General features: G+C 48.8%; 1 protein-coding gene across 2 annotated transcripts in view; it reads left to right on the top strand.

The window, feature by feature from the left end:
* The window catches only part of LOC143981701 (beta-1,4-galactosyltransferase 4-like), a 181,186-nt gene that overhangs the window by 9,494 nt on the left and 145,304 nt on the right, over positions 1 to 26,388 (top strand). The window contains exon 1 of one of the 2 annotated variants that reach the window (XM_077479722.1): positions 22,762 to 22,896. The exons of the other annotated variant lie outside the window; for it this stretch is intronic. The gene's annotated coding sequence lies outside the window, so the exon portion shown is untranslated. Of the gene's footprint in view, positions 1 to 22,761; positions 22,897 to 26,388 lie in introns of those variants that run through there. 2 annotated transcript variants of the gene reach the window in all.

Here is a 26,388-nt window from a genome sequence, read left to right as displayed (position 1 = left end):
TGGGACACTATTCTCCCCCCCCCCACTGACATCGTTGGTGGGACACTATTCTCCCCCCCCCCCACTGACATCGTTGATGGGACACCATTCTCCCCCCCCCCACTGACATCGTTGGTGGGACACTATTCTCCCCCCCCCCACTGACATCGTTGGTGGGACACTATTCTCCCCCCCCCCACTGACATCGTTGGTGGGACACTATTCTCCCCCCCCCCACTGACATCGTTGGTGGGACACTATTCTCCCCCCCCCCACTGACATCGTTGGTGGGACACTATTCTCCCCCCCCCCACTGACATCGTTGGTGGGACACTATTCTCCCCCCCCCCACTGACATCGTTGGTGGGACACTATTCTCCCCCCCCCCCCCACTGACATCGTTGGTGGGACACTATTCTCCCCCCCCCCCCCCCCCACTGACATCGTTGGTGGGACACTATTCTCCCCCCCCCCCCCCCCACTGACATCGTTGGTGGGACACTATTCTCCCCCCCCCCCCCCCCACTGACACCATTGGTGGGACACTATTCTCCCCCCCCCCACTGACATCGTTGGTGGGACACTATTGCCCCCCCACTGACATCGTTGGTGGGACACTATTGCCCCCCCACTGACATCGTTGGTGGGACACTATTGCCCCCACCCACTGACACCGTTGGTGGGACACTATTCCCCCCCACCCACTGACACCGTTGGTGGGACACTATTCCCCCCCCCACTGACGCCATTGTTGGTGTCGGTTGAAGTAATAGTGTCTGACTGTTGGTGTTAGTGGGCGGAATAGTACCCCATCATTTGTGCCTGGGGGAGGCATAATGCCCCATCGTTTGCATCAGAGGGAGGAATGGGGCCTCGGGACACAGATAATGACATGGACCCCAATTTGGAGACCATTACTTTTGTGCATCAGCTTAAACACATGAATGCATATTCTTGTGTTTGGGGGAATACATCATACAGTATATTAGCAAAAGTATTGGGACACCTGCCTTTACATGCACATGAACTTTGATGGCATCCCAGTCTTAGTCCGTAGGGTTCAATATTGAGTTTTTGCCCTTTGCAGCTATAACAGCTTCAACTCTTCTGTGAAGGTTGTCCACAAGGTTTAGGAGTGTTTAGGAGTGTGTCTATGGGAATGTTTGACCGTTCTTTCAGAAGCACCTTTGTGAGATCAGGTACTGATGTTGGATGAGAAGGCCTGGCTCGCAGTCTGCGCTCTAATTCATCCCAAAGGTGTTCTATCGAGTTGAGCTCAGGACTTTGTGCAGGTCAGCAATGTTCCTCCACCCCAAACTCACTCATCCATGTCTTTATGGACCTTGCTTTGTGCACGGGTGCGCAGTCATGTTGGAACAGGAAGGGGCCATCCCCAAACTGTTGAAACAAAGTTGCGAGTATGAAATTGTACAAAATGTCTTGGTATGCTGACGTCTTAAGAGTTCCCTTCACTGGAACTAAGCGGCCAAGCCCAACTCCTGAAAAACCACCCCACACCATAATCTCCCCTCCACCAAATGGTTTGGACCAATGCACAAAGCAAGGTCCATAATGGACCACATGGATGAGCGAGATTTGGGGTGGAGAAACTTGACTGCACTTCTGGAAGAATGGTCAAACATTCCCATAGACACACTCCTAAACCTTGTGGACGACCTTCCCAGAAGAGTTGAAGCTGTTCTAGCTGCAAAGGGTGGGCCAACTCAATATTGAACCCTACGGACTAAGACTGGGATGCCAATAGTTCATGTGCGTGTAAAGGCAGGCGTCCCGATACTTTTGGTAATATAGTGTATGTACACATTGCTGCACAGGAATCTGGTCACGATTTTCTGGCGGGGTAATTTGGTATTTTTTGCACTTATTGAGCAGGTAAAACAAATCTCTTTCAATGTTCTATTTAACAGACTAAAAGGGACGAATAAGAAGTCCATTGTTGGGGTTTACATGCACTTGAATGGTTTTGCCCCATAGGACTCCATCACACATAAATACAGCCCCGGCTGGCGCTATACTTTGATGGAATGGGACTCGATGTAAGCTCCATGTTTGGCATTCCGCTGCTGCCAACAGGGTGTCTTCCAGAGTTCCGTGGATCGGATTCCCTGGGTAGGGTTCCAAGTTCATCTACAAAAGCCGAGGAACGTTACGCCTTGCAGCTCATGCTGAAGCTGGATGGAAAAACCTTTCGCCACTGCCAGTAATCCAGGAACAAACTGAAGCATTAAAGAGGCGCTCAGCCCTGGCAACCGGCGGCGGTGAGAACTTCCTCGGTGTAGGCTCATAGAGCGGACCCTGGGGGATCACTTCCAGGATCCAGGCGAGGGAACGGGTGGATACACTATGACATCACACCCATCATCTGACAGCCTAGGAGAGGCCCTGACAGCACACTAATGAGGATTTGCTGGAAACACGATGAGATCAGCCCAGCTGCAATGAGGCCTTTTCTTTAAAGAAAATATTGTGATTGGATAAATGCAAAGACACCTGGCTACCTCCTTCACAAATACCTAACCAATAATTTAATTTCTAGAAGAAGCATGCAGCAAGTGAAGCCCCAATCTATATACTTGTTAAAGTTTATCCAAACCCAAGAACAACCATGTAATATATTGCAGCTTACCAATCTATAGATGTGCTGGCTGCATTTGTTTTCTTTTTTAGTCTATTTATCCTCGTAGGGATGTGGGTACAGAGGATGCTAAAGAGTTGGTGGGAAGGGGGTGCAAGGGAAGCTGGGGACCCAAAGGGAAGGGGATGCAAGGGACGCTGAGGAGTCACAGGGATGGGGATGCAAGGGACGCTGAGGAGTCATAAGGGGGGTACAGGGGATACATGGAAAGTGGAGGAGTCACAGGGAAGGGGATGCTGTGGACTCGCAGGGATTGGGGTGCAAGGGATGCTGAGGAGTCACAAGAATGGGGATGCATGGGATACTGAGGAGTCAGAAGGGGTACAGGGGATGCATGGAAAGCAGAGGAGTCACAGGGATGGGGATGCAAGGGATGCTGTGGATTCACAGGGATTGGGGTGCAAGGGATGCTGAGGTGTCACAGGGATGGGGATGCAAGGGATGCTGAGGAGCTACAGAGATGGGGGTGCAAGGGAGGCTGAGGAGTCAGAAGGGGGTACAGGGGATGCATGGAAATCTGAGGATTCACAGGGATGGGGATACGAGGGATGCTGAGGAGTCACAGGGAAGGTGATGCAAGGGATGCTGTGGATTCACAGGGATTGGGGTGCAAGGGATGCTGAGGAGTCACAGGGAAGGGGGATGCAAGGGATGCTGAGGAGTCGGAAGGGGTACAGGGGATGCAAGGGAAGCTGAGGAGTCACAGGGATTGGGGTGCAAGGGATGCTGTGGATTCACAGGGATTGGGGTGCAAGGGATGCTGAGGAGCTACAGAGATGGGGGTGCAAGGGAGGCTGAAAAGTCACAGCGATGGGGGTGCAAGGGATGCTGAGGAGTCAGAAGGGGGTACAGGGGATGCATGGAAATCTGAGGAGTCACAGGGATGGGGATACGAGGAATGCTGAGGAGTCACAGGGAAGGGGATGCAAGGGATGCTGTGGATTCACAGGGATTGGGGTACAAGGGATGCTGAGGAGTCACAGGGAAGGGGGATGCAAGGGATGCTGAGGAGTCGGAAGGGGTACAGGGGATGCAAGGGAAGCTGAGTAGTCACAGGGATTGGGGTGCAAGGGATCCTGAGGAGTCAGAAGGGGGTACAGGGGATGCTGAGGAGTCAGAAGGGGGTACAGGGGATGCTGAGGAGTCAGAAGGGGGTACAGGGGATGCTGAGCAGTCAGAACGGGGTGTAAGGGACCCTGACAAATAAGAAGGGAGGGCAAACAAGGCATGCTGGAAAGTGTGAGAGAAGCGGGTACAAAATAATGCTGAGAGTAGTCACCAGGCTCTTTACACTTTAGTATGAAACTATCTCTGTAGCTTCTTGTTTGATGATCTAAACAAACTAAACCAATTTCTGCATATATAACACATGCAGCATGTTCCCTCCTTGTGGTGTTGGTTTTCCAGACAATCACATCACACAGGGACAGGGGGGAATCATCATTCTGGTGTGCATAATGTTTAAATACAGCCCTGGGGGTCGGCAGTGGTATCCTATGCATTTTCTCAGCAAAAGTGGACCCTTTTCCCATATCTGTAGTCTGTATGAGTAATATGATATACATCATATATAAATCAACATGATTCTAGCGATTGGGATTACATGTACTCTAAATTTGCAGTACTATATCTAACCACCAGGTGGCACTGTTATTCAATTTATTATCTTTTTAATCTATACAGGAACAGCAAGGTTTGGGGAAATCCTGGAGTCCTGCTTATACTTTGCATTGTACCTAAGACTATGTTATTGGACCTTTTGGACTAAATCCATGTACAACCATAACAAAAAAATTATATATAAAATATACATCCTTCCATGGATGTTTTTTTATTGGACGGGGGCAGTGAGTGAAAAGGGGTGGGGGTAGGGTGGTAGGAGTTGAAGTTGATTCCTAAAGTCCTGACAATAAACTTCTCCTATATTGATAAGTGCAGAAAAAAAAAAAAGATTCTGACAGAAATCACCTAAAACCTCCATGTGCTCTCTGCCTATTATAGATCAGTGTACTGCTGTTTCACGGCCTCCTGTTGACACCCCCTCCCCCACCCCCTGCACAGCACTTAACTGGAAAGATTAGTGTACTGCTGTCTCTTTGCCTCCTGCTGACACGTTCCCCTACACTGCTCTTAAGCGGAAAGATCAGTGTACTGCTGTTTCTCTGCCTCCTGCTGGAATGTCCTCCAGCATAGTTCTTCACTAGGAAGACCAGCGTACTGCACGTTCTCTGCCTCCTGCTGACACTTCCGCCTACACCACTTTTCCTCCTGCTGACGCATTTCCCTGCACAGCTCAAGGTTCTCTGCACTACTTTTCCTCTGGCTCATGCTGACATATCTCCTGCACAGTACTTCATTAGAGGTTCTCATCAGACTAAAGGAGGCCCGGGACTGTTCTACATCAGTGTATGGCTATCTGCCTTCTACTTACATCCCCTCTGTGCAGCTGTTCATTGGAAAGATCAGTGTACTGCTTTTTTAATTTTTTTGCCTCCTGCTGACATATACACCTGCGCACCCCTTCACTGGGAAGACCAGTGCTTTGCACTATGTCTGCCTCCTGCTGGTAAATCCTCCTGCACAGCTTTTCAATGGAAGATCAGTGTGCTGCTGTTTCCCTGCCTCCTGCTCACAATCAAGAATCCAGTGGTGAGATGATTGGAGCTTTGTGACATGGTGCATTATCCTGCTGGAAGGAGCGATCAGAAGATGGGGACACTGTAGTCATAAAGGGATGGACATGGTCAGCAACAATACTCAGGTAGGCCGCGGGTTTTAAACGATGCTCAATTGGTACTAAGGGGCCCAAAGTGTGCCAAGAAAATATCCTCCATATCATTTCATCACCACCACCAGCCTGAACCATTGATACAAGGCAGGGTGGATCCATGCTTTCATGTTGTTTACACCAAATTCTGACCCGACCATCTGAATGTCGCAGCTGAAATCAAGATTCAACAGACCAGGCAACGTTTTTCCAATCTTCTATTGTCCAATTTTGGTGATCGTGTGAGAATTGTAGCCTCAGTTTCCTGTTCTTAGCTGACAGGAGTGGCACCCAGTGTGGTCTTCTGCTGCTGTAGCCCATCAGCTTCAAGGTTCGATGTGTTGTGCATTCAGAGATGGTATTCTGCATACCTTGGGTGTAACAAGTGGTTATTTGAGTTACTGTTGCCTTTCTATCATCTGGAACCAGTCTGCCCATTCTCCTCTGACATCAACAAGGCATTTTCCTCCACACAACTTCCGCTCACTGGATATTTTCTCTTTTTTTCGGATCATTCTCTGTAAACCTGAGAGATGGTTGTGTGTGAAAATCCCAGTAGATCAGCAGTTTTTGAAATACTCAGACCAGCCCATCTGGTGCCAACAACCCTGCCATGTTCAAAGCCACTTAAATCCCCTTTCTTCCCCATTCTGATGCTTGGATTGAACTTCAGCAAGTCGTCTTCACCACGTCTAGATGTGTAAATGCATTGAGTTGCCTTCTCTGACTCTTTTCACCTTCCGTTTGAGGATGCCCCACAGATGCTCAATAGGGTTTAGGTCTGGAGACATGTTTAGCCAGTCCATTACCTTTACCCTCAGATTCTTTAGCAAGGCAGTGATTGTCTTAGAGGTGTGTTTGGGGTGGTTATCATGTTGGAATACTGCCCTGCGGCCCAGTCTCTGAGGGGAGGGGCTCATGCTCTGTTTCAGTATGTATCTAGCTTCGGTATGTCACAGTACATGTTGGCATTCATGGATCCCATGTGATCGCAGAGGCCAATCACAGCAGCCCTTTACCACATGATCAGCCGTCAGCCAGTAGTTGGCTTTTCTCTCCTCATGCTGACAGCGCGAGGAGAAAAGAGAGCCGATAACTGATAATCAGTGCTGCCTATCGGTGCCACCTCATTTAGTCTTTTTTTTCCCGTTTTTTAACAAAAACCCCAGTGGTGATTAACCACTTGCTTACTGGGCACTTAAACCCCCCTCAGTCCCAGACCAATTTTCAGCTTTCAGCGCTGATGCACTTTGAATGACAATTGCGCGGGCATACAACACTGTACCCAAATGAAATTTCTATCATTTTTTTCCCACAAATAGAGCTTTCTTTTGGTGGTATTTAGTTACAGCTCGGAGTTTTATTTTTTGCTAAACAAACAAAAAAAGATGCAAAAAAAAAATAAAAAAAAATCATGTTTTAATAGTTTGTTATAAAATTTTGCGGGTCATTTTTCTCCTTCATTGAAGTGCGCTGATAAGGCGGCACTGATAGGCTGCATTGGTGGGCACTGATGGGCTGCATTGGTGGGCACTGATAGGCTGCATTGGTGGGCACTGATAGGCTGCACTTGTGGGCACTGATAGGCATAGTTAAGGCGGCACTAATAGGCACAGATAAGGCGGCACCGATGGGCACAGATAAGGCGGCACTGATGGGCAAAGATGGGCACAGATAAGATGGCACGGATGGGTGGCACGGATAAGTGGCACGGATGGGTGGCACGGATGGGCACTGATAGGTACCACAGATAGATGGGACTGATGGGCACTGATAGGTGGCACTGATAGGTGGCTCTGATAGGTGGCACTGCTGGGCACTGATGGGCGGCACTGCTGGGCACTGATGGGCGGCACTGCTGGGCACTGATGGGCGGCACTGGGGTGCAGCACCTTTGAGGCAGATTGGGTGGCACTGTGGGGTGGCACTGTGGGGTGGCACTGTGGGGTGGCACTGTGGGTGGCACTGTGGGGTGGCACTGTGGGCATTATGGGCACAGACGGGGGGCACTTACTTTTACTTTGTTATTTTTCAGGATGGCACTGCGGGAGGCAGGTGGGCACTGGCAGGTGGCATGTGGTGCCTTTCATTGCTGGCCGTGATCGGGACTGATGTCCCGATCACGGCCGCCGGTGATCGGCTTTTTTTTTTTCTCCTCGCGCTGTCAGCGCGAGGAGGAATAATAGCCGATTACCGGCTCCGTTCTATCACATGATCAGCTGTCATTGGCTGACAGCTGATCACGTGATAAGGGGTCGGGATCGACCCCTTACACGGATCGGTGATCAGGCGAGTCTCACGGACTCGCCGATCACAGAGCGCGCCGCGCGCGCCCCTCAGGGGGCGCGCAGGCCGCTCGTAACCAGGACGACGTCAATAGACGTAGTCCTGGAAATCTAGGTCCGCGCTAATGCCGTCATTCGGCAATAGCGCGGTACCCAAGTGGTTAAATCCCATCAAAAGAAAAGCTTGATTTGTGTGGAAAAAAAACAGTAAAAATGTCATTTGTGTACAGTGTTGTATGACCGCGCAATTGTCATTCAAAGTGTGACATCGGCCTGGGCCGTGGGGGGTAAAATCTCCCAGTAGACAAGTAGTTAATAATGCTGACAAAGATATCACCACAAGGAAATCCCTTTTTTTTAATTTTTTTTTTGTTTTTTTGCTTTTTGTTTTTTTTTTAATTTTTCAGTGGTTGCTTCCTGATATTTTCTTGCTGAGAAGTCACCAGGAAGAAGATTTGGGGTGGCCCCTGTCATGTTTGCTGAGATGTCAGCGATGGATAAGGGGTTATCAGATCAGTCACATGTCTGGAGAAATTCCGCTTCCATCAGTTGGTCACATCACTATTCATGTCTTTTATGTTTTCGTTGTTGAAGAAATAAATCGAAGGTAAACAAATGTTTCTTGCCTGAGGGCCGGTCCACACAAGCAAATGGAGTGTGGGAAAGGTGTTCTGTTGTATGTTTCCCACACCGTGCTTGACACCAACGAAGGGGCACTACTCATCCTACTAACACCAAGGATGGGGCACTACTCATCCTACTAACACCAAGGATGGGGCACTACTCATCCCAGTGACACCAAGGATGGGGCACTACTCATCCCAGTGACACCAAGGATGGGGCACTACTCATCCCAGTGACACCAAGGATGGGGCACTACTCATCCCAGTGACACCAAGGATGGGGCACTACTCATCCCAGTGACACCAAGGATGGGGCACTACTCATCCCAGTGACACCAAGGATGGGGCACTACTCATCCCAGTGACACCAAGGATGGGGCACTACTCATCCCAGTGACACCAAGGATGGGGCACTACTCATCCCAGTGACACCAAGGATGGGGCACTACTCATCCCAGTGACACCAAGGATGGGGCACTATTCCTCCCAGCAACACCAATGATGGGGCACTATTCCTCCCAGCAACACCAATGATGGGGCACTATTCCTCCCAGAGACACCAATGATGGGGCACTATTCCTCCCAGCGACGCCAATGATGGGGCACTATTCCTCCCAGCGACGCCAAGGATGGAGCACTATTCCTCCCATCGACGCCAAGGATGGGGCACTATTCCTCCCATCGACGCCAAGGATGGGGCACTATTCCTCCCAGCGACGCCAAGGATGGGGCACTATTGCTCCCATCGACGCCAAGGATGGGGCACGATTGCTCCCAGCGACGCCAAGGATGGGGCACGATTGCTCCCAGCGACGCCAAGGATGGGGCACGATTGCTCCCAGCGACACCAAGGATGGGGCACGATTGCTCCCAGCGACACCAAGGATGGGGCACGATTGCTCCCAGCGACGCCAAGGATGGGGCACGATTGCTCCCAGCGACGCCAAGGATGGGGCACGATTGCTCCCAGCGACGCCAAGGATGGGGCACGATTGCTCCCAGCGACGCCAAGGATGGGGCACGATTGCTCCCAGCGACGCCAAGGATGGGGCACGATTGCTCCCAGCGACGCCAAGGATGGGGCACGATTGCTCCCAGCGACGCCAAGGATGGGGCACGATTGCTCCCAGCGACGCCAAGGATGGGGCACGATTGCTCCCAGCGACGCCAAGGATGGGGCACGATTGCTCCCAGCGACGCCAAGGATGGGGCACGATTGCTCCCAGCGACGCCAAGGATGGGGCACGATTGCTCCCAGCGACGCCAAGGATGGGGCACGATTGCTCCCAGCGACGCCAAGGATGGGGCACGATTGCTCCCAGCGACGCCAAGGATGGGGCACGATTGCTCCCAGCGACGCCAAGGATGGGGCACGATTGCTCCCAGCGACGCCAAGGATGGGGCACGATTGCTCCCAGCGACGCCAAGGATGGGGCACGATTGCTCCCAGCGACGCCAAGGATGGGGCACGATTGCTCCCAGCGACGCCAAGGATGGGGCACGATTGCTCCCAGCGACGCCAAGGATGGGGCACGATTGCTCCCAGCGACGCCAAGGATGGGGCACGATTGCTCCCAGCGACGCCAAGGATGGGGCACGATTGCTCCCAGCGACGCCAAGGATGGGGCACGATTGCTCCCAGCGACGCCAAGGATGGGGCAGTATCGCTCCCAGCGACACCAAGGATGGGGCAGTATCGCTCCCAGCGACGCCAAGGATCGGGCATTGTTTACTCCCACTGATACCAGGGCATTTCTACTACTCTTGGCCACAGTCCGGCCCCCCTAAAGTTTAAACAGTAAACTGGCCCTTTGTTTAGAAAGCTTGGAGAACCCTGCTCTAAGAGATGTGGTTAAACACTTGCAGTACTCGAATAACAATTAACAGAACTGAACTGCATTTTCCTAGCAACAGTATATAAAGACAGTCCTAACCTGCAATAACAGTCCCCGTTTTGTCACACTGGCCAGTGATTAATGAGAAAGGAACAAAAAAACCTTGGCTAGTAAAGTTGGGGCCCTTGAAGAAAGCACAACTGTTCCCAGCAGACAACAGACTAACCTGTGCAATGTTAGTCTCCTACCAAACCCAGAGTGCCCCAGACATGTGCTCTAATTCAGTTCAAGTCAGACAGAAATAGGAGTTGCTGTGGTCTCTCTCTTTCAATCCCGCTGAGACAGTCCCTCTCCTCCTTCCTTACAAGAGGTGGGAGTTCTCTGTAGTACAGTCTGCACTCACCGGGCATACAAATCACTAGTGATGGACGAACGTTTCGCCCGGCGGTCGTTTCGCGGCGAATTTCCGACATTCGCGGTCCGCACGTTCGAACGCCTTTTTCCGTCGTTCGCCGCGGCGGACTTACGTGTTTAATGTATACAAGAACTTTAACCTTTGGTGACACGTTTATCATGTGATACAGGACAGCCAATTGAGACATGACAGCACATGGACACTTGTACATTCCCCCTAACCTATAAATACACCCGATCCGGTGGCCATTTTACATTCTTTCTTCTGTTACGATAGGGACAGGTTCCTGTGTGGAGTAGGGAGAGATAAACCACTAGCTATTTGGTACACAAAAGTTCTTTTCAGGACTGGTATAGGTGTTAGGTGTTGATAGGTTTGCTGTGCTGCTGATTCTTGCAGCAGCCTGAGTGTCTTTTGTTAGTTTAGAGAAAGGGAAAGGACGGTGTATGCTACAGGGACAGCCAGATTAGTCTTTCATCATCATCATCATCATCATCATCATTAGCTGTTACTATCAAGGTCCACAAAAGAGCTGTTCCAGTAACCACTAATCGTTCTCTTTTTTTGCCAATTTGTATAGGGACAGGAAGGAAGCAGTGTTGTCAGGCAGTGAGGGTAATTTTAAAGACTTGCTGTTATTATTAGTTCCACAAAGGTTCTTTTCAGGACTGGTATCAGTGGTACAGTAATAGGCTTGTACATGTATAATATTCTTTCTTCCAAATATAGAAAGGATATTATACTTGACTGCTGCCCTTCTGCTGCAGTCTGCTAAACATTCACAACTCACTTGTTCCACAAAAGTTCTTATAAGGACTGGTAACTTGGTATAGGGTGCTACGGTACATAGGCTTGAGTGCGGTACAGTCTGCTGTTCTGTAAGGACCGCTATCGGTCCACAATAGATAGGGTTGACGTGCACCACTGCTGACCGCTGCCCTATACTGCAGCAGTCCTTCAGCGGTATAGGGACTGACGTACAGTCTGCTAATCACTAACACACAACCTGCTTGTTCCACAAAAGTTCTTATAAGGACTGGTAACTTGGTATAGGGTGCTACGGTACATAGGCTTGAGTGCGGTACAGTCTGCTGTTCTGTAAGGACCGCTATCGGTCCACAATAGATAGGGTTGACGTGCACCACTGCTGACCGCTGCCCTATACTGCAGCAGTCCTTCAGCGGTATAGGGACTGACGTACAGTCTGCTAAACACTAATACACAACCTGCTTGGTCCACAAAAGTTCTTATAAGGACTGGTAACTTGGTATAGGGTGCTACGGTACATAGGCTTGAGTGCGGTACAGTCTGCTGTTCTGTAAGGACCGCTATAGGTCCACAATAGATAGGGTTGACGTGCACCACTGCTGACCGCTCACCTATACTGCAGCAGTCCTTCAGCGGTATAGGGACTGACGTACAGTCTGCTAATCACTAACACACAACCTGCTTGTTCCACAAAAGTTCTTATAAGGACTGGTAACTTGGTATAGGGTGCTACGGTACATAGGCTTGAGTGCGGTACAGTCTGCTGTTCTGTAAGGACCGCTATCGGTCCACAATAGATAGGGTTGACGTGCACCACTGCTGACCGCTGCCCTATACTGCAGCAGTCCTTCAGCGGTATAGGGACTGACGTACAGTCTGCTAAACACTAATACACAACCTGCTTGGTCCACAAAAGTTCTTATAAGGACTGGTAACTTGGTATAGGGTGCTACGGTACATAGGCTTGAGTGCGGTACAGTCTGCTGTTCTGTAAGGACCGCTATAGGTCCACAATAGATAGGGTTGACGTGCACCACTGCTGACCGCTCACCTATACTGCAGCAGTCCTTCAGCGGTATAGGGACTGACGTACAGTCTGCTAATCACTAACACACAACCTGCTTGTTCCACAAAAGTTCTTATAAGGACTGGTAACTTGGTATAGGGTGCTACGGTACATAGGCTTGAGTGCGGTACAGTCTGCTGTTCTGTAAGGACCGCTATCGGTCCACAATAGATAGGGTTGACGTGCACCACTGCTGACCGCTGCCCTATACTGCAGCAGTCCTTCAGCGGTATAGGGACTGACGTACAGTCTGCTAAACACTAATACACAACCTGCTTGGTCCACAAAAGTTCTTATAAGGACTGGTAACTTGGTATAGGGTGCTACGGTACATAGGCTTGAGTGCGGTACAGTCTGCTGTTCTGTAAGGACCGCTATCGGTCCACAATAGATAGGGTTGACGTGCACCACTGCTGACCGCTGCCCTATACTGCAGCAGTCCTTCAGCGGTATAGGGACTGACGTACAGTCTGCTAAACACTAATACACAACCTGCTTGGTCCACAAAAGTTCTTATAAGGACTGGTAACTTGGTATAGGGTGCTACGGTACATAGGCTTGAGTGCGGTACAGTCTGCTGTTCTGTAAGGACCGCTATCGGTCCACAATAGATAGGGTTGACGTGCACCACTGCTGACCGCTCACCTATACTGCAGCAGTCCTTCAGCGGTATAGGGACTGACGTACAGTCTGCTAATCACTAACACACAACCTGCTTGTTCCACAAAAGTTCTTATAAGGACTGGTAACTTGGTATAGGGTGCTACGGTACATAGGCTTGAGTGCGGTACAGTCTGCTGTTCTGTAAGGACCGCTATCGGTCCACAATAGATAGGGTTGACGTGCACCACTGCTGACCGCTGCCCTATACTGCAGCAGTCCTTCATCGGTATAGGGACTAAGAGTTTTGTCACAGGGTCATTTAAAAAATGACAGGCAGAGGAAGAGGCAGGCCCTTCCGCAGGGGTGGTAGGGGTAGGGCAGGAGCAACAGGCTTGAGCCAAAGTGGGAAGTTGCAGAAGGTGCGTTCAATTACTTTAAAGGATGCACCAGACTTGGTTGAGTGGCTCGCTCAGCCTTACTCTTCTGCACCCTCCTCATCCTCTCGATCTGCACCCTCTTCTTCACTCTCTGCTATGTGCACCCCCAAAGACACTACCACCAACAACACGACCACCACCACCACCACCACATACCTTCCGCTTGAGTCACTGGAATTATTTTCCGATCCATATCAAGAGGACATTTCTGATGCGCAGCCACTCTTGGTATTGGATCAGGAAGAGGAGGTAGCAACAAGCGCTACTCAGCAGTCTGACGCCAGTACCCAGATCAGCCCAAGGAGGAGGTTGGTCCCCGGTGTTGCTGCCTACTCCGAGATCTCTACTTATAGCGGTGGGGAAGGTGACGTTGATGATGACGTGTCTAGTGATGTCACGTGGGTGCCCACAAGAGAGGAAGAGGAGGGGAGTTCAGAGGGAGATATGGACCAGCAGATAGGGAGGAGAAGCAGCAATGACTTACATTGCACAGCAGGGACAAAGCAGACTGCAAATGTATCAGAAGCGAGTCATCGACCATGTACGGTCACATCTGGCGCTCCCAGGACACCGGCACATGGCTCCGCAGTGTGGGCTTTTTTTAACGTGTCCGCTGCTGACAATAGTGTTGCCATCTGCAATCTTTGCAGTCAACGCGTTAGTCGCGGTAAGCCCAATACTCACCTAGGGACGACCGCCTTAAGAAGGCACATGAGCAGCCATCACCGAGCCCAGTGGGAGCAACGGAACACACAAAGCCACACTGCAGGCTCTCACCGTCCAGCCTCGTCTTCTACTTCTCCTTCTCCTCTCTCCTCACAATTGTCCTCCACTCCACCTTCCATCACGCCAAGCTCACATTTTTCTGCAAAAAGGCAGGCTTCCGTGGGCCTAATGTTTGAGCGTAAAAAAATGATGACGCCGGATAACCCTCTTGCCCAACGGTTGGCGGCTGGCTTGTCAGAACTCATAGCCCGCCAACTACTGCCATATAAACTGGTGGACTCGGAGGCCTTTCGCAAATTTGTGGCCATTGGAACACCACAATGGAAGGTCCCAGGAAGGAAGTATTTCTCAGAGAAGGGCATCCCAGAGCTATATGGCCATGTTCAGCGGCAAGTGAATGTATCTCTGGCACACAGTGTCGGTGCCAAGATACATCTGACCACAGACACGTGGTCTAGCAAACACGGGCAGGGAAGGTATATCAGTTTTACTGCCCACTGGGTGAACCTTCTGACGGCCGTCAAGCATGTAACCCGTGGCACCCGTGTAGATTTGGTTTTACCGCCACGGATTGCATGCAGGCCTGACTCTTCTTCTCCTCCTCCTACTCCATCCTCCTCCCTCTCCTCCTCAGCTGCCTCCTCCTTTTCCGCTGCTAGCGTCTCTTCCACTGCACCGCCCAAGCTCCCCAGAACCTATTCCACATGCCAGGTGAGACGTTGCCATGCCGTGCTGCGTCTGTTGTGCCTGGAAGCAAAGAGCCACACTGGCCCGGCACTCCTTTCAGCTTTGCGTTCACAGGCAGATGAGTGGCTAACACCGCTCAATTTGACAGTTGGTAAAGTGGTGTGTGACAACGGTGCCAATCTGCTTAGCGCATTGAAACAGGGCAAAATCACGCACGTGCCGTGCATGGCACACGTCTTAAACTTGGTCGTGCAGCGATTCCTTGTCAAATACCCTGGGGTCCAGGACATCTTGCGGCAGGCAAGGAAAATCTCGGCCCATTTCAGAAGATCTTACACGGCCATGGCTCGCCTTGCTGACATTCAGCGGCGACACCATCTGCCGGTCAGACGTCTTATTTGCGATTGCCCGACGCGATGGAACTCAACCTTCTATATGCTTGATAGGCTGCTCCAGCAGAAACGTGCAGTTAACGTCTACCTGTATGAACTCTGCGAAAGAAACGGTTCTGGGGAGCTGGGTTTTTTTTCACCGCGCCAGTGGCTGCTCATGCGCGACACATGCAGACTTCTGCGGCCATTTGAGGAGATCACCAAACTGGTCAGTCGCAGCCATGGCGCCATCAGTGACATGGTACCTTATGCCTTCTTTCTGGAGCGTGCATTGCGTCGTGTCATTGATCAGGCTGTGGAGGAGCAGGAGCGGGAAGATGAGGAAGTCGCAATGCTGGATGAATTCCCAGGGGGGGCTACTCTATCTGAGACAAGTCAACAACAGGAGTCTGATGAGGAGTCAGAGGAGGATGGTGCCGGGGCGGATGAGCAGGAGCAAGAAGAGCATGCTTTAAACCTTTCTGGGATCCCTGTTGTGCGAGGATGGGGAGAGGAGAATGAAGAGGACGACATTATCCTGGATGATGAGCAGGAGCCAGGCCACCACACCGCTTCCACTTTAGTGCAAATGGGGGCCTTCATGCTCCAGTGTTTTAATAGGGACCCCCGTATAAAAAGCATGAGGGTCAAGGACCAGTACTGGGTGGCAACGTACTTAGACCCCCGGTACAAACACAAAATGGCGGAAATGTTACCGCCGTCGCAGAGGGCTGTCAGAATGCAGCACTTCCAGGCCTTGCTTCGAGAAATGCTGCATTCTGCTTTTGCGTGCGCTGGCAGAGGAGCAATTCCCACTCCCAGAGAAGGATTTGCGGGTACCAATCCAACAGCGCCTGCAAGAAGAGGCCGGTTTGAAGATGTGTTGGTGACTTCGGATATGAGGTCATTCTTTCAGCCGACCCATCGACAGGTGTCATCCGGATCCAGCATCAGGGAACGCCTAGACCGTCAGGTGTCCGACTACATTGGGTTAACGGCCGATGTGGACGCTCTGAGGAGTGATGAACCCCTAGACTACTGGGTGGGCAGGCTTGACCTCTGGCCAGAGCTTGCCCAATTTGCAATCGAACTGTTGGCTTGCCCCTCATCCAGTGTCCTGTCCGAAAGGACGTTCAGCGCAGCAGGGGGGATTGTGACCGATAAGCGTACTCGCCTAGCTCACCACAGTGTTAACTACCTCACATTTCTAAAAATGAATGAGGCATGGATCTCGGAGGAATTCAACACATGTGACCAGTAGACCATGTATATGTCTATAAACTATTTTTTTAATCAAGCACACAGACCTTCTTAATTCATTTGGCTCACTTCCTTGTCCCAAAAAAGCACACCGTACTATATGCCCCTACCCTCCTCTTTGAAGAGGTTGAGCGGTGTCATATTTCTACTGGGGCTGCTTATGATATCCCTGTGCTGTGCTGACTTCCTCCTGGGGGTTCTTATTATGAAGGGATCACACTATCCCTGTGCTGTGCTGACTTCCTCCTGGGGGTTCTTATTATGAGGGGATCACACCATCCCTGTGCTGTGCTGACTTCCTCCTGGGGCTGCTTACGGTGCTGCTGTCAGCGCTGTATGTCACGGTGCTGCTGTCAGCGCTGTATGTCACGGTGCTGCTGTCAGCGCTGTATGTCACGGTGCTGCTGTCAGCGCTGTATGTCACGGTGCTGCTGTCAGCGCTGTATGTCACGGTGCTGCTGTCAGCGCTGTATGTCACGGTGCTGCTGTCAGCGCTGTATGTCACGGTGCTGCTGTCAGCGCTGTATGTCAAGGTGCTGCTGTCAGTGCTCTGTATTACGGTGCTGCTGTCAGATGCCTCTATCACGGTGCATGTGTCATTCCGGTATGTCACGCTGCTGGTGATCATCTCCTGCACCCTCTTCTTTGCCTACCCTGGTCCCTGACCTTCCCTCTCCTCCATTGCCTTCATTAGCTCCATAGTCCTGAATTGTTAGAACAATTTCCCAAATAAAATAAAAATGCTTGTAGTTATCGATCCCAAATTCACCTCATACATGTATTATGTCATTGTCCAGATGGTGGGACTACGTTTTACCCCCTAATAATTACCACGTGGCCGCAAATTCGACATGAAGGTTTGCAAAGTCCGCCTCCCATTGAAGTCAATGGGGCCCGCGGCGAACGTTCGGTTTCGCGAACGTTTGGGTCCGTTCGCATTTCGCGTTCGCGAAAAGTCCCGTCGGAAGTTCGTCCATCACTACAAATCACACCTCACTTCTTTCCAGGGAGAAAGGTCCTCAGGTGTGCGTAGGGTTGCCACCTCATCCCTTTAAAACTGAACACATATTATTCACACAGGTTCTGTGGCTGAGTAACTGTTTCCCGACCGATGCACGCCGATATACGTCGGCAGAATGGCACGGTTGGGCAAAGGGGCGTACGGGTACGTACCCTTTATGAAGCAGTGCATCAAGTCCACGGAACCCGCGGTCACGGAGAACGCCCGCAGCACCATTTCTTCAAAGGGGACGTACCTGTACGCCCTTTTTGCCCACCCATGCCATTCTGCCGATGTATATTGGCGTGCAGCGGTCGGGAAACTGTTACGGCGGGGCGGTGCAGCTCTTGTTCTGTGCCACTGTCATGACGGCGGCACAGAACGGCTGCTCTTGCGTGCCTGCGGGGCACGCAGCGCAGAGATCGTGGCCGCACCGTGTTGTGTCCGCGGCTCTTTAACCATGTGATCGGCTGTGTCCAATCACAGCCGGTCACAAGTAAATGCGGAGATGCCAGTAATCGGCTCTCCTCGCCTCACACTGACAGAGTGTGAGGAGAGGAGAGCCGATCAGCATCTCCTCAAAGGGGGACAGCTAGGGAAGTAATCAGGGCACTGATCATCAGTCCCCTGATTACAATATATAAATAAAGTGTAAAAAATACCATGCCCACCAATGCCAGTGATCAGAGCCCACCAGTGGCGGCAATCAGTGCCCACAACTGCCACAAATCAGTGCCCATAAGCCATGCCAGTCAGTGCTGCCAATTAGTGCTGCCATCAATGGCCATCACTGCTGTCCATCAATGCCACCCATCAATGCCCATCAGTGCCCATCTGTACCGCCTATCCATGCTACCTATCGGTGCCTGCCACTGCCACTTATTAGTGCCCATCAGTGACACCTATCAGTGCCCATAAGTGCAGTGTCAGTTTCCTGTTCTTAGCTGACAGGAGTGGCACTCTGTGTAGTCTTCTGCTACTGTAGCCCATCTGCTTCAAGGTTCGTTGTGTTGTTCGTTCAGAGATGGTAATCTGCATACCTTGGTTGTAACAAGAGATTATTTGAGTTAATGTTGCCTTTCTATCATCTGGAAACAGTCTGCCTATTCTCCTCTGACATCGAGGCATTCTCCTCCACACAATTGCCGCTCACTGGATATTTTCTCTTTTTCTGACTCTTGTCCATAAACCCGAGAGGTGGTTGTGTGTGAAAATCCCAGTAGATCAGCAGTATCTGAAATACTCAGACCAGCCCGTCTGGCACCAACAACCACGCCACGTTCAAAGTCAATTAAATCTCCTTTAGTCTCCATTCTGATGCTCAGTTTGAACATTAGCAAGTCATCTTCACCACGACTAGATGCCTAAATGCATTGAGTTGCTGCCGTGTGATTGGCTGATTAGTTGACACATGCAGAACAAAAATTTTTTATTTGTTTAGTTAAATTTTGTTTTTGGAATTTTTGTTTCCTTTATTCAAATTCCATTTGAAAATCTAATTTTATTCTATTTGAAATTCGAATTTTGGAAGATGGTTATATTCTTTTTATTCTATTATGATATATATCCTATTTTATTTTCTTTTCTATTCTATTCTTTTCTATTCAAATTCATTCCCTTCGAAATTCTAATTTCAGAAGATGGTTCTATTCTTTCTGTTTTATTCTATTCTGTTCCATTTTTTTAATTCTATTTAATTCCTTTATTTTCTATTCTATTTTATTCTGTTCTTTTACTTTATATTATATTTTGTTTTACGCTATTATATTCTATTCTCTTATTTTCTAGTCTATTACTTTTTTTTTTTTTTCTTATTCTATTTTATTCTCTTTGGAAATTCAAATTAGTTCAGAAAATGATTCAAATTTTGCCAGAAAATCTGGTTCGTTATTTCGGATTCCGCACATGTCTACGGATTACCAATTTGTGTTAACAAGCAATTGAACGGGTGTATCTAATAACGTGGCCGGTGAGTGGATATGCACCCCTTTTTTTTTTTTTTGACTTGCATTTATACCGACTGGGTTGTTTTACAAGGTAAAGGGATCACATATACTTTAAGCCCTTGTACACACGGTCGGACATTCTGACGGAAAATGTCCGATCGGACCGTGTTGTCGGATAATCTGACCGTGTGCGGGCTCCATCGGACTATTTCCGTCGGAGTATCCGACCGACAAAGTTTTAGAGCTGGGCTATAAAATTTTCCGACAACATGATCCAATCGGATTTGTCCGATCATGTGTAGAGAATTCCGATCGGACAAAGTGCCACGCATGCTCAGATCAAATTCCTAGACCAAAGCTATTGGCTACTAGCCTGAACATAGTCCCATCCTAACGAAATAACGTCATCACGTTCTGAACGATCGGATTTTCCGACAACTTTGTCCGACCGTGTGTATGCAACACAAGTTTCGGACAAAATCCAACGGATTTTGTTGTCGGAATGTCCGACCGTGTGTACAAGGGCTAAAGGAGTTTTTCCCCTTAATGCATTCTATTGGTGCTTGTGGGGATGAACGGGGGAAATTTGTGCTAGAAGGGGAATTACTTTTTTTCTTGGTGGGGGGGGGAGAGATTTGAGCTAAGAGGGAGATTGGGGGGGGGGGGGGTCGGGGGGATTTGTGCTGGGAGTAGGGTTTTAGAGTGGGGGGGGGCTTGGAGGATTTGAAGTGTAAAGGATTTGTTCTAGGGCTGATTTTTATTTTTATATTTTTTTGGGGGGGGGGGGGGGGGCATTTGTGCTGGAGGGATTTCAGCAGGGGAGGCAGATTTGTTCTGGGAGTAGGGAGAATTTATGCTTAGAGGATAATTATGCAGATTAGTGTTCAGTCTCTTTTATTTATTTATTTTTTGGGGGGGGGGGGGGGGGTTTGCTGACACATAATGCTCATACATCTTGGGGGGGCGGGGTTTGGCATGTTCGCCCTGGGTTATAGAAGACCTTGTCCCAGTACTGGTTCCATTGCACATTTCCTACACTGTGCTTGAATGCTCAGCCCTTGTGATCATCTGGGGGAGCCAATGTAATGTTGACAGCACCCCAAACGCAGAGCTGCAGTCCCATGCAATTTTTTGATGCGCCGCACTTTTTTTCCTGTGCTTCCGTGTGAATTGCAGCCCATTAAAATAAATGCGCTGCAAATTCACACCGCATAGAAAGCGCAGCACGCACCGGCAGGTGGCACCGTGGAGAGCGGGAAAATTTCTCGCAGATTTCAACAACACGCTTTGTGAAAAAATGTGTTGGTTTCCCTTCCCATCTACCTGGCGGCACTGCCAGGCCGGGAGGTGGAATCATGGAGCTTGGGGAAATTCCTAGCAGGTTCCATCATTTCGTGAAAAGATGGTTGGTTTCCAACTACCTAGCGACACCGCCATGCCGGGCCTGAGCCTGGGCCGGGGCTGGCAGGTGAGATCACGGAGCTTGGAAAGATTTCTAGCAGCTTTCAACATGCTTTGTGAAAAATTGGTTGGTATGCCTTCCCATCTACCTGGTGGCATAGCCGAGCCTGGGCCATCAGGTGAGATTGTGGAGCTTGGGAAAATTTCTAGCATATTTCAACATGCTTCCAAAAAAATTTGGTTGGTATCCTTTCCCTCTATCCATCTACCTGGCGGCACCGACATGGCGGCCCGAGCCCAGGCCGGCAGGTGGGATAATGGAACTAGGGAAAATTTCTAGCAGATTTGACCACGCTTTGTGAAAAATTGGTTGGTTTGCCTTCCCATCTACCTGGCAGCACCGCCGGGCCCGAGCTCGGGCCAGCAGGTGGGATCGTGGAGCTTGGGGAAACACGACAAAGTAATTTTCTAGCAAAATTGCTAGCAGATTGTGTTGGTTTCCCTTCCCATCTACCTGGCGGCACCGCCGGGCCGGGAGGTGAGATCATGGAGCTTGGGTAAATTTCTAGCAGGTTCCAACATGCTTTGTGAAAAGATGGTTGGTTTCCAACTACCTAGCGGCACTGCCATGCCGGGCCCGAGCTTTGGCTGGCAGGTGAGATCACGGAGCTTGGAAAGACTTCTAGCAGATTTCAACACGCTTTGTGAAAAATTGGTTGGTTTCTCTTCCCACCTATCTGGCGTCACCGCTGAGCCCAGGTCGGCAGGTGGGATCATGGAGCTTGGGAAAATTTCTACCATATTTCAACATGCTTCAAGAAAATTGGTTGGTATCCTTTCCCATCTACCTGGTGGCACCAACATGCCAGCCCAAGCATGGTCACAAGGTCATCTAGCACCCTGGACGAACATGCCAAATTGCACCCCCCCAAGATAGTATTATGTGTCAGAAAAAATCTCCCCCCCCCAAAAAAATAGCACTAATCTGCATGCTTACTCCCTTGGAATAAATTCCCCCTTCTCCAAGTACAAATCAACACAACAAAAATCCCCCCCCCCCCCCCCGAATCTCCTTGCAGCACCCCTCCCCACCTCACATAAAACCACAGTGCCCAGGGCAGCCGCCCCATCCTGCCCACCCCTTGTCCTTGCCTGCCCCTCCTGCCCACCCCTTGTTGGCCCTACTGGCAGGTGGGATAATGGAGCTAGGGAAAATTTCTAGCAGATTTCAATGCACTTCGTGAAAAATTTGGTTGGTTTCCCTTCCCATTTACCTGGCAGCACCGCCTTGCCGGGCCCGAACTAACATCCTGGAGCTTGGGAAAATTTCCAGCATATTTCAACACACTTTGTGAAAAATTTGGTTGGTTTCCCTTCCCATTTACCTGGCAGCACCGCCTTGCCGGGCCCGAACTAACATCCTGGAGCTTGGGAAAATTTCCAGCATATTTCAACACACTTTGTGAAAAATTGGTTGGGTTCTCTTCCCATCTACCTGGAAGTACCGCTAAGCCTTGGCTGGCAAGTGGGATCGTGGAGCTTGGGACAGATGCAGATAGATTTGAAACTTAAAGCGACACGAAAAAATAAAATAAATTGAATTTTCCATCACACATGGGGGGGACCCTGCCCATCCTGTTCCCAATTCACAACAGCTGATGGAAATAACGGTAAGCTGCAGTCATGCTGGGACAGGCACGTGGAATGCTGCATCTTATATCGCACACACACACACGCCGTGTCGTCATCCTTTGCATACATCGCACCGTCCCCTGATTGTGTGGCCGTCATCCCCTCTGCTGTGCCTGTGTGGTAAGGCAGCAACCCAGGCTGTCTGCCACATGGCACAGAGGCTGCCCTGTGTACATGGGGAGAGGAGAAGGAGGAGGGGGGGGGGAGGAGGAGGAGGAGGAGGATTGGAGGAGTGTCACTCCTCTCACAGTCCTCGCTCACTCTGCACATAGAGATGTTCACTATTTTTTCCGAGCTGCCAGAAAAGTCGCCGCACAGAGGCCCAATTGTCCCAGAGAGGAGCCCCAAATCTGCGGCTTGGAAGGATGACACTTGGCAGGTGAGTTTAGACCCTTTAAGCCACCATATTTGTCTATTGTGATGTCTTTAAAGGGTTGTATTTCTATAAAAAAAAAAAAAAAAAGTTTTAGAATGTATATTAATGTATATTCATTGTGCGTGAATTCAGCGGCGATCGCTCCTTAATTTTAGGGCGTCTTCATGAGTGCAGCGGTTGTTGCCATCCCTCTAAAAAGCGATCGGTAGTGGATCGTTTTCAGATGGGTGATATGTTGCCTCTTCGCTGCCTGTTTTAACACTGCAAATGACGACCCATCTCGCGGCAGCCGCTTGCATTGCAGACAGCTGCGATGCGGCCCCATTCACTTGAATGGATCGCATTCAGCGGCGGTACTGTCCCTTGAATGCACATTATTCTTATTAATAATAATAATAATAATAAAACAAAAAAAATTTATATATATATATATATATATATATATATATATATATATATATATATATATATATATATATATATATATATATATATATATATATATATATATATATATAAAATATTATTATTATATTATATTATATAATTTTTGTTTTGTTTTATTATTATTGTAATGGGACAAAAATCTAATGTTAGGGTATTTTCTCTTCTGATCGAATGTCCTTGCAATGGGTTCTTGCCAGTACTGCTTACAGTGACTTGAAGAAGTATTCATATCCCGTGAAGTTTTCTACATTTTATCATGTTACAATCAAAAACATAAATGTATTTTATTGGGATTTTATGTAATAGACCAACACAAAGTGGCAAATAATTGTGAAGTGGAAGGAAAATTATAAATGGTTTTCAACATTTTTTACAAATAACTATGTGAAAAGTGTGGGGGGCATTTGTATTCAGCCCCCCTTTACTCTGATACCCCCTAACTAAAATCTAGTGGAACCAATTGCCTTCAGAAGTCACAAAATTCATAAATAGAGTGCTCCTGTGTGTAATTTAATCTCAGTATAAATACAGCTGTTCTGTGAACCCCTCAAAGGTGTGTTAGAATCATAGTGCACAAACGGCATAATGAAGGATAAGGAACACACCAGACAGGTCAGGGATAATGTTGTGGAGAAATTTAACATGGGGTTAGGTTATAAAAAAAAAAAATAAAGAAGCAAAAAAAATAATCTATATCTATATCCCAAGCTTTGAACATCTCACAGAGCTCTGTTCAATCCATCATCTGAAAATGGAAAGAGTATGGCACAACTGGAAACCTACCAAGACATGGCCGTCCACCTAAACTGATCAACCGGGCAAGGAGAGCATTCATTAGAGAAGCAGCCAAGAGGTAACTCTTGAGGAGCTGCAGAGATCCACAGCTCAGGTGGGAGAATCTGTCCACAGGACAACTATTAGTCGTCTCTCCACAAATCTGACCTTTATGGAAGAGTGCAGTGTTGCCAACCGTCAATATTTTTACTGACAGCCAGTAAAAAAACAGGCACCTTTCTCCTGCCAGTAAATGCCAGTGACAGGAAAAGGTTGCCAGCAAAAAATATGGCTGTGATGCATCTGAGTGCCTGCTACAGTGTGTTTGGGTGGCGCAGGAGGGCATCTGATGGAGGCGTTCCCTGAGCGTGTTGTGTAATGTTATGGTGCAAGAGGAATCAGAGAGGAGCATCCAGAGCCTCGTGTGCATATCTGTCAGTGCTGTTTGGACTGTTGGGACCACCTGGCAAGGAGAGAGACTGTATGGTTTTCACACTAATATCTACCTTAAATCACATTGCTAATTGCACATTGTACTTGTTTGTAGCCTAAATACTGAAATTTGCTCTTAAAACCTGTAATTTGGTAAGTTTTTTTTTTTTGGAAATGCCAGTAAAAACTTGGCCATGCCAGTAAGTTTTGGGTGTCATGTCAGTAAATTTAAATCTGGTAGGTTGGCAACACTGGAAGAGCAGCAAGAAATCCATTGTTGGAGTCCAGTTTGCAGTTTGCGAGAAGCCATGTGGGGGACACAGCAAACATGTGGAAGAAGGTGCTCTGGTCAGATGAGATCAAAATGTAACTTTTTGGCCTAAAAGCAAAACGCTGTGTGGCGGAAAACTAACACTGCACATCACCCTGCACACACACTGTGAAACATGGTGGCGGCAACATCATGTTGTGGGGATGCTTTTCTTCAGCAGGGACAGGGAAGCTGGTCAGAGTTGATGGGAAGATGGATGGAGACGAATACTGGTTTTCTTATAAGATTGCCCTGTTACAGTCTACAAAAGACTTGAGACTGGGGCGGAGGTTCACCTTCCAGCAGGACAACGACCCGAAACATACAGCCAGAGCTACAATGGAATGGTTTAGATCGAAGCATATTCATGTGTTAGAATGGCCCAGTCAAAGTCCAGACCTAAATCCAATTGAGAATCTGTGGCAAGACTTGAAAATTGCTGTTCACAGACGCTCTCCATCCAATCTGACAGAGCTTGAGCTATTTTGCAAAGAAGAATGGGCAAAAATGTCCCTCTCTAGATGTGCAAAGCTGGTAGAGATATCCCAAAAAAGACTTGCAGCTGTAATTGCAGTGAAAGGGGGTTCTACAAAGTATTGACTCAGGGGGGCGCCATACAAATGTACCCCCCACAGTTTTCACATATTTATTTGTAAAAACATTTATAATTTTCATTCCACTTCACAATTTATGTGCCGTTTTGTGTTGGTCTATCGCATAAAATAAATTTGTTAATTGTAACATGACAAAATGTGGAAAATTTATTTTCAATAGTTTTTTATTTGAGTTTATCAAATCTGATTATAAGAAAATACAATAAGGTACATTCCAACAGGAGCAATGACATTAAAGTTCGGACATAAATTCCGATAATAAATGAACCATTGCCTATGTCAGTGACGGCGAACTTTAACTACACTGCAGAGGGCATGAGCATCATGGGAAATGTAGTTCCAAAACATCTGGGGCTGCCAAGGTTCGCCATCACTGGCCTACGTCAATTCTGACATATCAAAAATATGTTGGCCAAAGACGCTATCTTGAGATATAAATCTAGTGTTAGTGGGGAAGTGGCTAACTGGTGTGGTTATGAAGAGACAAGATATTCCTTACAGTTAGGAAAATGTCACCTTCGTAGTAGGGTTATCATAGGCAGGTTATAAGCCTATCTCAGCTATCCAAATAAATGACCTTTACATAGTTGCCAACATTGTAAAAAAAAAATATTTGGGACACTTTTTTGGCAGTAGGCAGAGTTGTGTTATAATTGGGGGTCGGGGCATGCGGTTATAGGTGTGGCATAGGAAAAGGATAAAATGTGGCGCGTGCAGCGTGCCGTGGCAAAATATGGGCGTGGTTTACGTAAAAAAGCTGGCGTGGCTTACATGGGGCGTGGCTCAAAGGGGTGTGGTTAGTGTCTGAGATGAATGCGGGATGGAGAGGGAAAGGGAAAGGTGTGGGGGGGGGGGGGGTGGAGGGATGGAAGGACAGCAGCCCCCCGATCCTACACCACAATAGCAATGTGTTTTCCA

Source organism: Lithobates pipiens, unplaced genomic scaffold, assembly GCF_037356315.1.
Source record: "Lithobates pipiens isolate NorthernLeopardFrog02 unplaced genomic scaffold, aLitPip1_a1.2 Scaffold_16, whole genome shotgun sequence".
Taxonomy (NCBI): Eukaryota; Metazoa; Chordata; class Amphibia; order Anura; family Ranidae; genus Lithobates; species Lithobates pipiens.
Note: the sequence above shows the minus strand (reverse complement) of the source record. Positions and strands in the feature narration are given on the sequence as shown.